We start from the raw sequence: 14,306 nt of genomic DNA, 5'->3' as shown, positions 1-14,306 counted from the left end.
AGTGAGTTTTGCTGGGTACAGTATTCTAGGTGAAGCATTCATTTCATTCAGTCTTGTCACAATATCCCACCACTGCTTTCTGGCATTGAGTGTTTCTGGTGACAGGTCTGCTGTAAATCTCAAGGATGCTTGCTTGAACGTGATTTCCCCTTTTGATCTTGCTGTTTTCAGAATTCTGTCTCTATCTGTGGGATTTGTCATTGTGACTAGGATGTGTCTTGGGGTGATTTTTCTTGGGTCTCTTTTGGTTGGTACTCTTCGAGCATGCAGGATTTGATCACATATATTCTTTAGCTCTGGAAGTTTCTCTTTAATGATGTTCTTGAACGTTGATTCCTCCTGGAAATTTTCTTCCTGGGTCTCTGGGACTCCAATGATTCTTAAGTTGTTTCTGTTGATCTTATCATAGACTTCTATTTTCATCTGTTACCATTCTTTGACTAATTTTTCCATTGTCTGTTCGTTTGCTTTAAGTTTTTTTTCCAATCTCTCCTGCTGTATGGAATTGTTATGTATCTCATCTTCCACAGCACCAAGTCTATTCTCAGCTTCTGATACCCTGTCCCAGAGCTTATCCATTTTGTCATTCACTTCGTTTACTGATTTTTTCAGGCCTGTTAGTTGACATGTTATTTCAGTTTGAAGTTTTGTGATTTCTGTCTTCATATTTTCTTGATTCTTATTAGTGTTCTGTTCCACTCTATCCATGGTTTCTTTGAGGTCTTTGAGCATCTTCCATATTGCTACTCTAAAGTCCTTATCTGAGAGGTTGATTAGTTGGTTGGTCATTAACTGGTCATCAGAATTGTCATCTTCATTCTCTATGTCTGATGCTGGCCTGCATTGTTTCCCCATTGTCACACTTGTATTGTGGGTTTTTCTACGTGTTGTGGTGGTATTCATTGGTTATATGATGCAGGCAGCACACTTCTCTGGCTCCGCCTTTTCTGGATGGGCCGACATGCCTCCAAATTAGGGGAGTCCTCCGTGGATGAAGCCTCACACAGGATCAAATCTTAGGCCCGAGCACGCAGCAGAGAAGACAGTCTGGAGAGAAATTCTTGCTTCTGTGATCCAACACAGTTCTTAGTGTGGTTTTTTTTCTTCTTGTGATGGTGTTCTTTTTTTTTAAAGAGCGCACGGCTGCGTAGCATAGTGGAGCTAAGTGCCTTCTGGAGCCTCTTTTCAGCCCACTCTCAAGAGGTTCACGCAACAGAATAGTAGAGAGAGACACACACAGGCAGCACTCACAGTTTTTCACAGTCGGGCCCCACTGGACAGGCGTAGTTTTCACTCGCTTGCTGGGCAGCTTCAGTATGCTGTATTTTGGGGGTTCGCTTCCCAGGACTCTGAGGAGAGCTTCAAGAATTCAGAAAAGAGAGGACAGGGCTCCCTTCAGGTCCTCTTTTTCCTCAGAAGAAGCACAGCCAGGTGGAGACTCTGCAGGTAGAGCAATCAGCACTCTGCCTGGAAACCCCCACATCCAGCCATTTCTTACTCACTCACTGGCTCGCTGGCTAGCTTCCGAATGTAGTTTTTTTGGAGTTCGCTTCCCAGGGCTCTGAGGAGAGCTTCCAGAGTTCAGGAAAGACAGAGAAGAGTAGGACAGGGCTCCCTTCAGGTCCTCATTTTCCTCAGAAGAAGCACAGCCGGGTGGAGACTCTGCAGGTAGAGCAATCAGCACTCTGCCTGGAAACCCCCACATGCAGCCATTTCTTACTCACTCCAGAATGTTGCTTTTTTAAAGATAAGTTAGGCCTTGTTAAGGATAGCATAAAAAAGGTTGAAGAAAGTCTAGCTGAAACCAAGAAAACCTTGGACAGGGAGGAAAGCTGGTATAAAAATTGGTTCTCCACATCTCCCTGGTTATCCACCCTTCTACCCACGCTGCTCGGCCCATTCATTGGGTTCATGCTGCTCATTTTTTTTTGGTCCATGGGCATTTCGCCGCCTAACTGGCTTTATAAAAACCCAGATTGATGAGGCTACAAAAATATCTGTGGGCATTTACTACCAGCAGCTCCAGCCTCATGAGCCCCCCGTTGCTGATACTGCTGAGGGTGAGGAGAGCGCCCCTGAAGAACTGGATTTTGAGGAACTGGAACGGCTCGCTAAGCGTAAGAAATCCTTCCTCACATGGTTGTGGAAATGCCTTTGACGGGATTAACCTGGTGCCAGTAGTCAGGAGCACACCTCATTCTTTAACTTTGTGCAGGCTCTTAGGGGTAGGGCACTCCAGCCTACATGCACTGATGCAAGAACCTTGTGTGCTCCCCGAGCCGCTACTTTTGGGGTTCTGACACTGGGGGCCCACCAGACAGCCTAAGACAGGGTTTCCACCCATATTTGAATTAATAAAAAGGGGGAATTTGTTGGGGACTGTTTGGAATAATTAAAAAGCCCTCTCACTAATCAAAATGGAGTCTCTGAAAGTCTGAGCCAAAGTGCTTACAAGCTGCATGTGGCCTTTTTGCCCTTGGACCCAAAGAAATAGAAATAACCTAGAGCAAGGGAGTCACTAGGCTCCAAGATGTCCTTGTAAAGACAGGGGTCAAAAGGCCCAAGCTGAGATTAGATTTTGTATTTTGTTGCTCAAAATTAATGTGAATCTCTTGACTGATGATAATCTTATTAACCTTGGAAAATCAAGATGTTCCCGTGGAAAGTTACAGCCACTTCTATTGCGCCCCGCCCCTACTCTCTTTGTTTTGCATTGTCTATAAAAGGTCTATTTTTTCCTTTATTAAATGGACTCCTGATCGAACTCTTCGTCTCGAGTCTCTTTGTTTTCCAGTCCCTCTTCTATTTCAGGCTGGATTCCTCTTCGAGAACTGCGAATTACTGACGTGGTCCCCAGCTTTACCCGCTGGTCGGGGCCCTGGTGGGCCACATTTTTCTTCCTTCTTTACTCCTGCAGATTGTCTTCAGGTTTTCTTTTTCGTATGTGATTTTGTATTGGGGAAACACCCAGCATCACTCAGGATTTACTCCTGGTTCTGTCCTCAAGGGTCACTCATAGTTTAAAACCAGGGTTAGCCACATGCAAGACAAGTGCCGTACCTGCTGTGATATCCCTTGACTTTGTCCTCAGGCTATGTCAACCAAAAAAAGTAAATTACAAGCTAAAGAACAAGGCCAACAGCACAATTTCTGAAAAAGCACACTTGCAATATAAGCACACAGACTATATCTTTGAAATACATAAAAGCACAGTATAACACGTTCATCAAAATTAGCTTTAGGGGATCTACTGTCATCTTCAAAGTTGAAAAATTCTCCAATTTTCAAAATATTTATATAATTAAAATAAATGTCAGTCATCATAAGCACATGCTTCTGATTGTATCTAATTTTTTTTCACTACTTGGGTCACACCCTGTGATGCTTAGGGGTTATTCCTAGTCATGCACTCAGAAATCACTCCTGGCTTGAAGAACCAAATGGGGCGTTGGGGATCGATCCAAGGTCTCTTCTGGATTAGTCCCATGCAAAGCAAACTTCCTACTGTTGTGGCATCACTCTGGGCCCTAAATGTATCTATGTTTAATTTCTCTTATTTCCCAATTTTATTTACCCAAAGGTTACACTTTTTTGTCTTTTGTTTTCTTTTCTAACTTGAATTGTGCACTTAGGTTGGTTTTTTGGCTCATTTCTTATTTTCTTTTGTTTTTCTTTTTTAATTTAATAAAAGAAATTTCATCACATAGTTGATGTAAATGAACACAATACATTTATTTCAGGATGACAAAAAGTGAAGCCATTTTTTTGAAAAAAAAAATAAAACAAATTTTTATTTGTAATAGTTTAGTTACAGTGTACATTTTACATCTTTACACAAATATTGTTTTTTTTAAATCTTTATTTAAACACCTTGATTACAAACATGATTATGGTTGGGTTTCAGTCATGTAACTTCACCAGTGTAACATTCCCATTCCCAATGTCCCAATCTCTCTCCTCCCCACCCCACCCCCACCTGTACTCTAGATACGCTTTCTACTTCCCTCATTCATTCTCATTGTTAGGATAGTTCTCAATGTAGTTATTTCTCTAACTACACTCATCATTCTTTGTGGTGAGTTTCATGTAGTGAGCTGGAACATCCAGCCCTCCTCTCTTTTTTCTCTGAAATTTATGCAAGAGTCTTTCATTTTTCTTAAAACCCATAGATGTGTGAGACCATTCTGCGTCTTTCTCTCTCCCTCTGACTTATTTCACTCAGTATAATAGATTCCATGTGCATCCATGTATGGGAAAATTTGATGACTTCATATCTCCTGATGGCTGCATAATATTCCATTGTGTATATGTACCAAGTTTCTTTAGGCATTTATTTGTTGAAAGGCATCTTGGTGGTTTCCAGTCTTGTTATGGTAAATAAATATAGGTGTAAGAAATAAATGTAGGTGTAAGAAAGGAATTTTGTATTGTATTTTGGTGTTCCTAAGCTATATTCCTAGGAGTGGTATAGCTGGGTACTAGGGGAGCTCAATTTCCAGTTTTTGGAGGAGTCTATATATCAATTTCCGTAAAGGTTGGATTGGATGGCATACCCACTATAAGTGGATAAGAGTTTCTTTCTCTCCACATTATCGCCCACACTTCTTGTTCACATTGTTTGTGATGTGTGCCAATCTCTGTGGTGTGAGGTGGTACATCATAGTTGTTTTGATTTTCATCTCCCTTATGATTAGTGGTGTGGAGCATTTTTTCATGCGCCTTTTGGCCATTTGTATTTCTTCTTTAAAAAATTGTCTGTTCATTTCTTCTCTTCATTTTTGATGGGATTAGATTTTTTTCTTATAAAGTTCTCTCAGTGCCCTATATATTTTGGATACTAGCCCCTTACTGATGTGTTTTGGGTGAATAGATTCTCCCAATCCGTGGGTGGCTCTTATATCCTAGGCACTATTTCCTTTGAGTTGCAGAAGCTTCTCATCTTAATATATTCCCATCTGTTAATCTCTGCTTTCACTTGTTTGGAGAATGCAGTTTTCTCCTTGAAGATGCCTTTAGTCTCAATGTCATGGGGTGTTTTTACCTATGTGTTGCTCTATATAATTTTTGGTATCAGGTCTGATATCAGGTTTTTAATTCATTTGGATTTTACCATTGTACATGATGTGAGCTGGGGATCTAAATTGACTTTTTTGCAAGGAGCTATCCAATTGTGCCAACACCTCATTGAAGAGGCTTTCTTTGCTCCATTTAGAATTTCTTGCTCCTTTGCCAAAAATTAGGTGATTGTATATCTGGGGAACATTCTCTGAATACTCAAGCCTATTCCACTGATCTGAGGATCTCTCTTAATTCTAATACCATGCTGTTTTGATGACTATTGCTTTGTAATACAGTTTAAAGTTGGGGAAAGTAATGCCTCCCATATTTCTTTTCCCAAGGAGTACTTTAGCTATTCGATGGTGTTTATTGTTCCAAATGAATTTCAAAGTGTTTCGTTCACTTCTTTGAAGAATGTCATGTTTATCTTTAGAGGGATCACATTAAATCTGCAGAATGCTTTGGGGAGTATTGCCATTTTAATGATGATAATCCTATAAATCCTTGAGCAGGGTATGTGTTTCCATTTCCACATGTCCTTTCTTATTTCTTGGAGCAGGATTTTATAGTTCTCTTTGTATAGGTCCTTCGCATCTTTGCTCAAGTTGACTCCAAGATATTTGAGTTTGTGTGGCACTAATGTTAATGGGTTTTTTTCTTAATGGCCATGTCTTCCCTATCATTATTGCTGTATAAAAAGGCCATTGATCTTTGTGTGTTAATTTTGTAGCTTGTCACATTGCTACATGCATCTATTGTTTCTTGAAGTTATTTAGTAGCTATTTAAAGTAGTACTTAGTAGTTTTTAAGTATAAAAATGTCATCATGTCATCTGTGAACAATGAGATCTTGACTTCATTCTTTCCTATTTGGATGCCATTGATATCTTTTTCTTGCCTAATCGCTATCACAAGTACTATCAGTACTATGTTTAAGACAATCAATGGGTGGCTCTTGTATCCTGGGCACCATTTCCTTCGAGGTGCAGATGCAACTCCGCTTAATATATTTCCATGTGTTAATCTCTGCTCTCACTTGCTTGGAGAGTACAGTTTTGTCCTTGAAGATGCCTTTAGTCTCAATGTCATGGAGTGTTATACCTGCTAGGAATATACCTTAGGGACATAAAAATACAATACAAAAACATTTTTCTTTATACCTGTATTTATTGCAGCACTATATACCATTACTCTGGAAACAACCAAGATGCCCTTCAACAGATGAATGGCTAAAGAAACTGTGGTACATATACACCATGGAATATTATGCAGTTGTCAGGAGAGATGAAGTCATGAAATTTTCCTATACATGGATGTACATGGAATCTATTATGTTGAGTAAAATCAGTCAGAGAGAAAGAGAAATATGGAGAATAGTACCACTCATCTATGGGTTTTAAGAAAAATGAAAGACATTTCTCAACAATTTCCAGAGACAAAATAGAGGAGTGCTGGATGTTACAGCCAACCTCATGAACCTCACCACAAAGAGTGATGAGTTTAGTGATAGAAATAACTACACTGTGAACTATCCTAACAATGAGAATATATCAGGTAAAAAGAAAACCTCTTAGAGTACAGGTAGGGGCAGAGAGGGCAGGAGGGATATTTGGATCATTGGTGATGGGAATGTTACACTGGTGATGGGGGGGTTGTCATCTTATATGACGGAAACCCAACCACAATCATGTTTGTAACAAAGGTGTATAAATAAAAAATATAAAGAAAGAGAAAAACCTTTTAACACTTTTAAAGCAAGAACAGTGTTCCACAGAAATATAGTGATTTCGCTGAAAGGAAAAAATCTATTGACACTTTAGTTTGTGCTGCAATAAGCCAAACTAAAATACATATAAAAACAAAAACGGCACTTTGTTAAAGCCATATGATATCATATCATAAAGGAATTATGATAGAGTGCCTGAAATATTTTAAAAATAAATTTTTATTTAAGCATATTTGTTACAAAATTCATACTTGCGTTTCAATCATAGAATGTACACCACCCTTCACCAGTGCACTTTCCCCACCACCAATGTCCCTTCTTTCCTTCCCCTTCACCCTCCTCTGCCTATGTCAGGGGCAGGCATTTTGCTTTTATGTCTCTCTTTTCCTTTATGACACTGTGGTTTGCAATATTGTTAATTGAAAGGTACCATGCATGTCACTTATCTATTTTCAGCATCCAGGTCTCGTCTAGAGTGATAAGTTCCAACTATCAATGTCATAGTGTACCTTTCTCTATTCTAACTGAATTCACCACTTTTTATGGCATGCTTCTGATCATGGACTAGTCCTCCTATCCCTCATCCCTATTTTCTCTGAATATTATTACCATATTGCCATTTATTATTCTTATATGCCACAAATGATTGTTCTGTGTCTACACCTCTCCTTCTGACTCATTTCACTCAGAATAATAATCTGATGTGTTGATGTATGTGCAGATGATGCACTGTGCATTGCTCAGTGTTTTTGTGTAGTCACAAGAAACAGAAGTTGCACATGCGTACATTGCATCCACTCATTGTATGATCGACTGGATTCAAAAAACTCCCTGCTGAACTAAACTCTGTGACAGATGATACAGTAAAGATAATTTGTGAAATTCACAATTGTGATCAAATCCAGCCTATTCACCACCCTGGGTGAGAGTATGGATGCCCACTACTAGCATATTCTCTATGAAAAAGTGAAGTGGCTATTCAAGGGAAGGGTGCTCTCTAGCCTTGTTGGCAAGAGGGAAGAAGTAGTGCAGTTCCTGTGAGAGCAGAACTCTGACTTTGTACAGCCCCAGTTGGACAAGGAATGGGTAGCTAGCTTGTGTATTTGGCAGACATTGTTCATTTTCTCTATGAACTTAATATTTCTCTGCAGGAGCGTTTCACAAGTAGTTTTTACAGTGAGACATAAGATGGATGTGTTCAAAAAAGAATATGATTCTGGGATAGCTGTGTCTGAGAAGGAGATATTGAAATGTTTCCACACCTGAAAAAAATTTCTGATTGGCACTTATATTATGCAGAAAGTTGTTGGAGGCTGTTTGAGCTAGAGAGCAAAATGGAGTCTCTGATGCCTGAAACCTAAGGCCTTTTTTCCTGACAGGCGGCCACTTGTTGCATTTACCCCCTAGACCTAAAAGAAATGTTGACCAAACAAGTCAGATGTTCCAGTAAACCACCTGAGTTGCTAAGATAAGATCACATCCTGTTAAGCTACCATTGTGAAAGAATGTCTGTGCGATATAAGTCTATGCGATATAAGGGTATGTTGTAAAACTGGAAAGTCCATCCTGTACGACCCCCCTACTTTTCTATACCATGGAAAAGTACTGAAATCTACTTCCTTATGCTGTAAAACTATATAAGCTTGTCTTGCCTTAATAAATTCAGCTCTTGATCAGCCAGCTTGACTAGAGCTCATTTCTTTCTCAGCCTCTTTCCTCCATTTCAGGTCGGATCCCAATCGTGACCCACAAATTACTTCGTGATCCTCATTCTCACACCCCCGCGGGTCGGGGGTCCCCCATCGGGGGTCACAGAAAGTCATAATCAATATGAAATACTGGATTTAAGGGCATTAGCTCACAACTTTAATAATGAGTACTCTGAACATAAGAATCCACAGAAAAGAAAACTCTAGGTTGAGAATCCCTTCATGAAAGATTCCCATTCTTATGCAAAATAAAATATGTGTTTTCAGATTACTCTGGGAACTGTATTTCTAAACCCCTTCCAACCTGGTTTGAAGAAGCAGAGTAGCAGGAAAGAAATAATAAACCAAGCTAGCCAGGAAAGGATGATCATGGAGTCCATGGCCTTTTACCTTGTACTCTCTGCCTCGAGCCCAAAAAGCTAGAACACCTCTTTCTTTATTAAAACTAATTCCCAATATCAGGAGGTTTCAGGTCAAGAGAGAGAGACAAAAGTACATATTCCGTGGGCTTTTACATATCAAAGGAAGAGATTTAAGAAAGGATGATGTTGGGGAACACCTTTGTTTAGGGTTGATACTGGGTATCATTACACTCTTGGAGCCAGCCACTGGGGCTGCACACAGGGCACGCACTGAAAGAGGCTAGGAGCAGAGTCTTGACTCCTGGAGCTGCTGCCCAGCACATAGAAGAGCCACATTAAAAGTGTAAAGAGCTGCATTTGGCTCTCCAGCCACAGCTTGCCAACCACTGTCTTAGGCCAAGGGAATTCTCGTTGTAATTTCCCCTATATTTACCATGTCTATGCAATAAAAAAAAAGAAGAAATAACACCTTTTTTTTTTTTTTCAACAAATTGCTGGTCTGGTTTTTTTGTTTGTTGATTTTCTCTTTTTTTCTTTCTTTTTTATTTTCTCTTTTTTTTTTCTTTGTCCATAGCTGATAGTTTTGGTTTTTGGCTTATTATGTGTTTGTTCTTTTTGTAATCCTGTTTATACTCCCTTATTGTTTTTTTTCTTTCAGTTGGTCTTGTTTTAATACTTTTTTCTGCTTTTTCCCCTTCCTTCTTCTAAATGGATATTTATAATACCTAGATGGATTCCTACTAGTTTCTCTCTTTTTTTGTTTGCTTTTTTTTCTTTCTTCTTTTTTCCTTCTTACCCCAGATAGTACCAAGGTCAGACAGTTAAATGTTCATTAAGTGGAAAGAAAAAATGATCAGACATGAATACCGAATCTAAAGTCAATGACAACAGAATCGATACCCAATGTACAACAAGTTGTAAAGGGGGGAACCATGCAATAGATTTACGGGGGTAAAGGAGGGAGATGTAGGATGCATGCTGGGATCAATGGTGGAGGGAGGACAACACTCATGGTGGGAATGACCCTCACCTATTGTCACGATGTGCCTCAAATATTATGTGAAAGAATTGTAATTCACTTCGACTACAATAAAATAAAAAAAGATTAAAGGACAAAAATGTTAAATTGCATTCCTATCTCTATTAGATAAAACATGTTTGCATCTGTTAACTTTTCCCTTTCTAATGTGCTTATGCAAAAAAGGGACAATGCCATTAGGTACTACTAGTGCATGTGGGGGTCCAAGTTGTCAAAACCAACAGTCTCCAGAACTGTTTGCTTACGTGATCTCTGAACAGAGACTTGAATACTAGTATTCCATAGTAGACGAATTCTAAGATTAGGGAAAGTTGCCGCTACATAAGAATATATTGATAATAGCTATGCGATTTAAAGGAATTATCTCATAGAAACATTCAAAGGAAATTTGTATTGTCTTCTTTAAAACTTTTGAAATAGGCAGGAAAGGAATAAGATCCTGAATGCAGCTTCAACCTGTGATTTAATTTTGTGGAGTCTGGGGAAAATGGCTCCCAATGTCCCATATCAAGAAATGTCCTCAAGCTGGGGATTTCTCAGGAACCAAATCTGGTAGCAAGCAAAAGTCCACAGTGAAGGGAAGAGAAGGAAGAGGGGCCATCAAGAGCAAATCAAAAGCAGCAGATTGTTGGTTTTTTCTCATACTGAGAATCTCATTCACTTTGGGAGCTAGTTGGCATCTGACTGGGCTAGGGAAAATGTTCTGCTTCATGAGGAGGTAAGGGACTGAGAGTAAAAAAGATTAAATGAGGAGAAATAATATGAAGGGCTCGGAAGGGTTTGTAAGGTGGTAAGCAAAAAAAAAAAAGGCAGAGAGGAAGGGTTATCTATAATAGAGGGGAGGAGAACACTATAATACATAAGCACTATATCTATTGTAGATGGATATTAGATTGAACATTGGTATGGCATATAAATACACTCATATGCCTATATCAGCAGCCAGAGGATAGATTCATCGATTACATTTGAAAAGATTTTCCATGTAATATGGGATAAAACACTTAAAGAGAAGAAGGAAGAAAGGAAAAAAAAAAGAAAGTAAAGCTGGCAAGTCTACTGTAAAAGATTTTCCTTTTTTTTTTTTTACCCTTTTTTTCCTTTTAGGCTTATCATGTTTGGTAAGGGTGAACTAGACTGAAGAAAGGCTTCATAGCTTAAGTTGTGTGTGGAGCATTCTTAAGCACAATCATCGTTTTCAAGTCTAAATAACCAAGTGACATTGAAATGAGCATTGTCTAGTGAGACTATACTCTGAAATTGATATTGTATCTATTACAAATGAACATTAGACGGCCATTGGTATGTCGAACATATATACTCATGTGATCGATTCATGGGTTACAGTAAAAAGCAGATCCAGGTCAAATGGTACATAAAATTAAAAAAAAAAAGTGTGGCCCAGAGAGATAGAATGAAGGTAGGGCATTTGCCTTGCATTCAGGAGGATGGTAGTTCAAATCCTGGCATCCCATATGGTCCCCAGAACCTGTCAGGAAAGATATCTGAGCATAGAGCCAGTAGTAACCCCTGAGAGCTGCCGGATGTGACCCCCCTCAAGAAAAAGATTATTTAAGGATAATATATTATGGAATAATAATAGTAATGGATGTTTCAATGTGAGAAAAGAAAACAATGATAAATTTGATGTCTTAAAGGAGTTATCTGATAAAATATAAATTCTGTCTATCAAAAACATTTAATAATCCATAATAGATAAACAAATGATTTCAAATAACTCATCAATGTATTCCTCTGCGTGCATGTATACTCAGAAAATATAGTGAAAATCAGAAAGAAATAGGAGCCGCAGATTTGGAAAATTATTTAAAATATTGATAAATAAATTATATGGGTTATTGTGTTATCATAATTATTTGTAAGCATTTAAGTTCAAAATAATTTTTCAAAAGATTAAAATTTAAATGTTGAAAGGAAGGACTAGCAGGCAACACAGAGCAGGTTTTTGTCTCACTTCCCTGTGAGAATGAACCACTGTGCAAAGTATCATCATTCCTGTATGATAAACAGTAATAATCAGCCTCGTCCTCAGGCTGGAGGCTAGAGATGGTCAGAGTCGCTGTGTTGCCAGACTTGGAGCCTGAGAAGCGATCAGGGATCCCCGAATTCAGAATATCATCATAATAAATCAGCAATTTGGGGGCTGTGTGCTCCTTCTGCTGGTACCAGGAGACACCATATCTTCCAATGTCATTGCTGGTTCCTGTACAGGTGATGGAGAGTCTTTCTCCTTTATTCCCAAATATTGAGGGAGGCTGAGTATGGGCTGACTGGGCCCAGAGCCCTGAAAAACAGAGAAAACACTTGTGAGTTCAAGTTGAATTCAGAGGAGCCAGAGGAAAGGAGACAAAAGATGAGTCCAGATGTGCTGAGGGCCCTTGCCTAAGACTCACCTGTGCCCTGACTGAGGAGGCTGAGGAGGAAAAGAGCCCAGGTCATGATGCAGGTGGCCTAGAGTGCTGCCTCCTGACACCACAACCCTGGGCCTGGCTCTGTCCCAGCTCTTATCCATGCCCTGGCACAGAGGAGGGAGGGGCCTGCATGCAAAACTGTTTCCATTCCTGCCTCTGCTCACCCCTCACTTAGGAGACCTTGAACAGAAAATGATTCTGCATTATAAGAAAATTATTGTTGTGCTCACTTTGGCAGCACGTATACTAAAATTGGAATGATACAGAGAAGATTAGCAGGGCCCCTGGGCAAGATGACAAGCAAATTTGTGAATTGATCCATATTAAATAAAGAAAAGAAAAGATAATTTTTGTTGTTAGTTTTCATTTTCTTTTGTCTTTTAAAATTATTCACACACCTGGCAGTGCTCAGGGGTTACTTTTGTCTCTGGACTCAGGAATTACTCATGGCAATCTTGGGAAACAGGACCCAAGGACCAACCTGGGTCAGTGTCATGCAACCAAGCCCTTAATCACGATACTGTTACCCAAATCTAGTTATTATTTTGATTTTCTTTTTAATTATTCATTCTTTGATCTTCAAGGTGGTAAGTAGGCCCTTCCCATTGTTCCTTGGCCATCCAATATGGTCCCCAGAGCCTGTCAGGAGTGATATCTGAGCACTGAGCCAGGAGTAACCCCTGAGAGCTGCCAGATGTGACCCCCCATCAAGAAAAGATAATATAGGCTTGGGAAACAGGTGAAGTGCCAAAGATCAACCTGGGTCAGTGTCATGCAACCAAGACCTTACTCACGATACTGCTACCCAAATCTAGTTATTATTTTGATTTTCTTTTTAATTATTCATTCTTTGATCTTCAGGGTGGCACATAATACTGGGGCACTTCTAATGTTCTGAATCCCCAAAGCCAAAGCAGAAGTGCACAGCAGATTCAAGTGGTGCCTGGGATTAAGCACCTTTGGTACCCCTAGATTCTGTTCCTAGCACCACTGTTTTTCTAAATAACATAACTATTAAAGAAATGAAATAATTAAAAATAATTTGTCTCCCATATACAAACATCCCATACCGCATTTTTACAGATATATAAATATGCTATAGTTTCATATGTCTATGACCTTCCTCGTCTTCTAGGCCTCTGCTTATAATGTGGCTCTACCTATGATCACTCAGTACAAAGCTGCTCTAGTATTAGCAAAGTTTAGTTATCCTCTTGTGGAAACACCTGCCTTCGTTTTTGGTTGTTGGGGTGATTCTCTCGGGCACACACTTTCACTTCCCCCAAACAATTGTCTATACTGAAGCATTGGTTGTCCTTTGTCTCCGGAGCAAATGCTCACTCTCAGGTCACCCAACCTCCCTCCACAGGAAGGAACACCTTTCAGCAAGCAAAGCCCCCGGTCAGGAGGAAGACCTCTTAGTGTCTGTTCCTCTTCATCTCTGCTTTCCTTTAGTTGACTCTAACTTTCTTTTATCCTACATTGATATTTTGCCAGAGTCAAAAATCTAAAAAGAATATCCACATTGGTGTTTCATTGAGGTAGCAATCAGAGAAAAAAATAAGTACATCCTTAATTTACCTGCATTTCTATGTGCATGATATGGATTTAAGAATAGTCATGTTATCCAAGAACCTTCTTTCAATTTATCTTTTATTTGTGATTTGGTTTGTGATAAATGTTTTTAACATGTTTGGGTGATTTTCTTCCAAATCACGATTTTCATATTAAATTACTGCATATAAATAGAATATGCATATATACATTATATGCATATAAATATACAGAACTCACATAAAATGACATCCTACTCTAATTCAGCTATAAAACTCTAGCTGATCAAGATACACTGTTATTTCTGATGGACTTCTTAGCTGTTTAGCTTCCCAAACTGCATGCAATTCCACCTTAAACTCAGGCAGAGGTGCTTTTTAACTCTAAAGTTTCTGGAGAACAACCTAATTATCAGGGACAGAAGTAG

General features: G+C 39.2%; 1 protein-coding gene, 1 non-coding gene and 1 pseudogene across 3 annotated transcripts in view; 2 read left to right on the top strand and 1 right to left on the bottom strand.

Annotated features, from left to right (window-relative positions):
* LOC126030783 (Ig lambda-2 chain V region-like) overlaps nt 1–14,306 on the bottom strand; it is a 288,742-nt pseudogene that overhangs the window by 224,085 nt on the left and 50,351 nt on the right.
* The window catches only part of LOC126030744 (zinc finger protein 280B-like), a 307,853-nt gene that overhangs the window by 261,477 nt on the left and 32,070 nt on the right, over nt 1–14,306 (top strand). The window lies entirely within an intron of this gene.
* Nucleotides 12,548–12,653, top strand: LOC126031777 (U6 spliceosomal RNA). Its single transcript, XR_007503607.1, has one exon. It is a non-coding gene; the product is annotated as a U6 spliceosomal RNA (small nuclear RNA).

The sequence above is a fragment of the Suncus etruscus genome, chromosome 15, assembly GCF_024139225.1.
Source record: "Suncus etruscus isolate mSunEtr1 chromosome 15, mSunEtr1.pri.cur, whole genome shotgun sequence".
Lineage (NCBI taxonomy): Eukaryota > Metazoa > Chordata > Mammalia > Eulipotyphla > Soricidae > Suncus > Suncus etruscus.
Note: the sequence above shows the minus strand (reverse complement) of the source record. Positions and strands in the feature narration are given on the sequence as shown.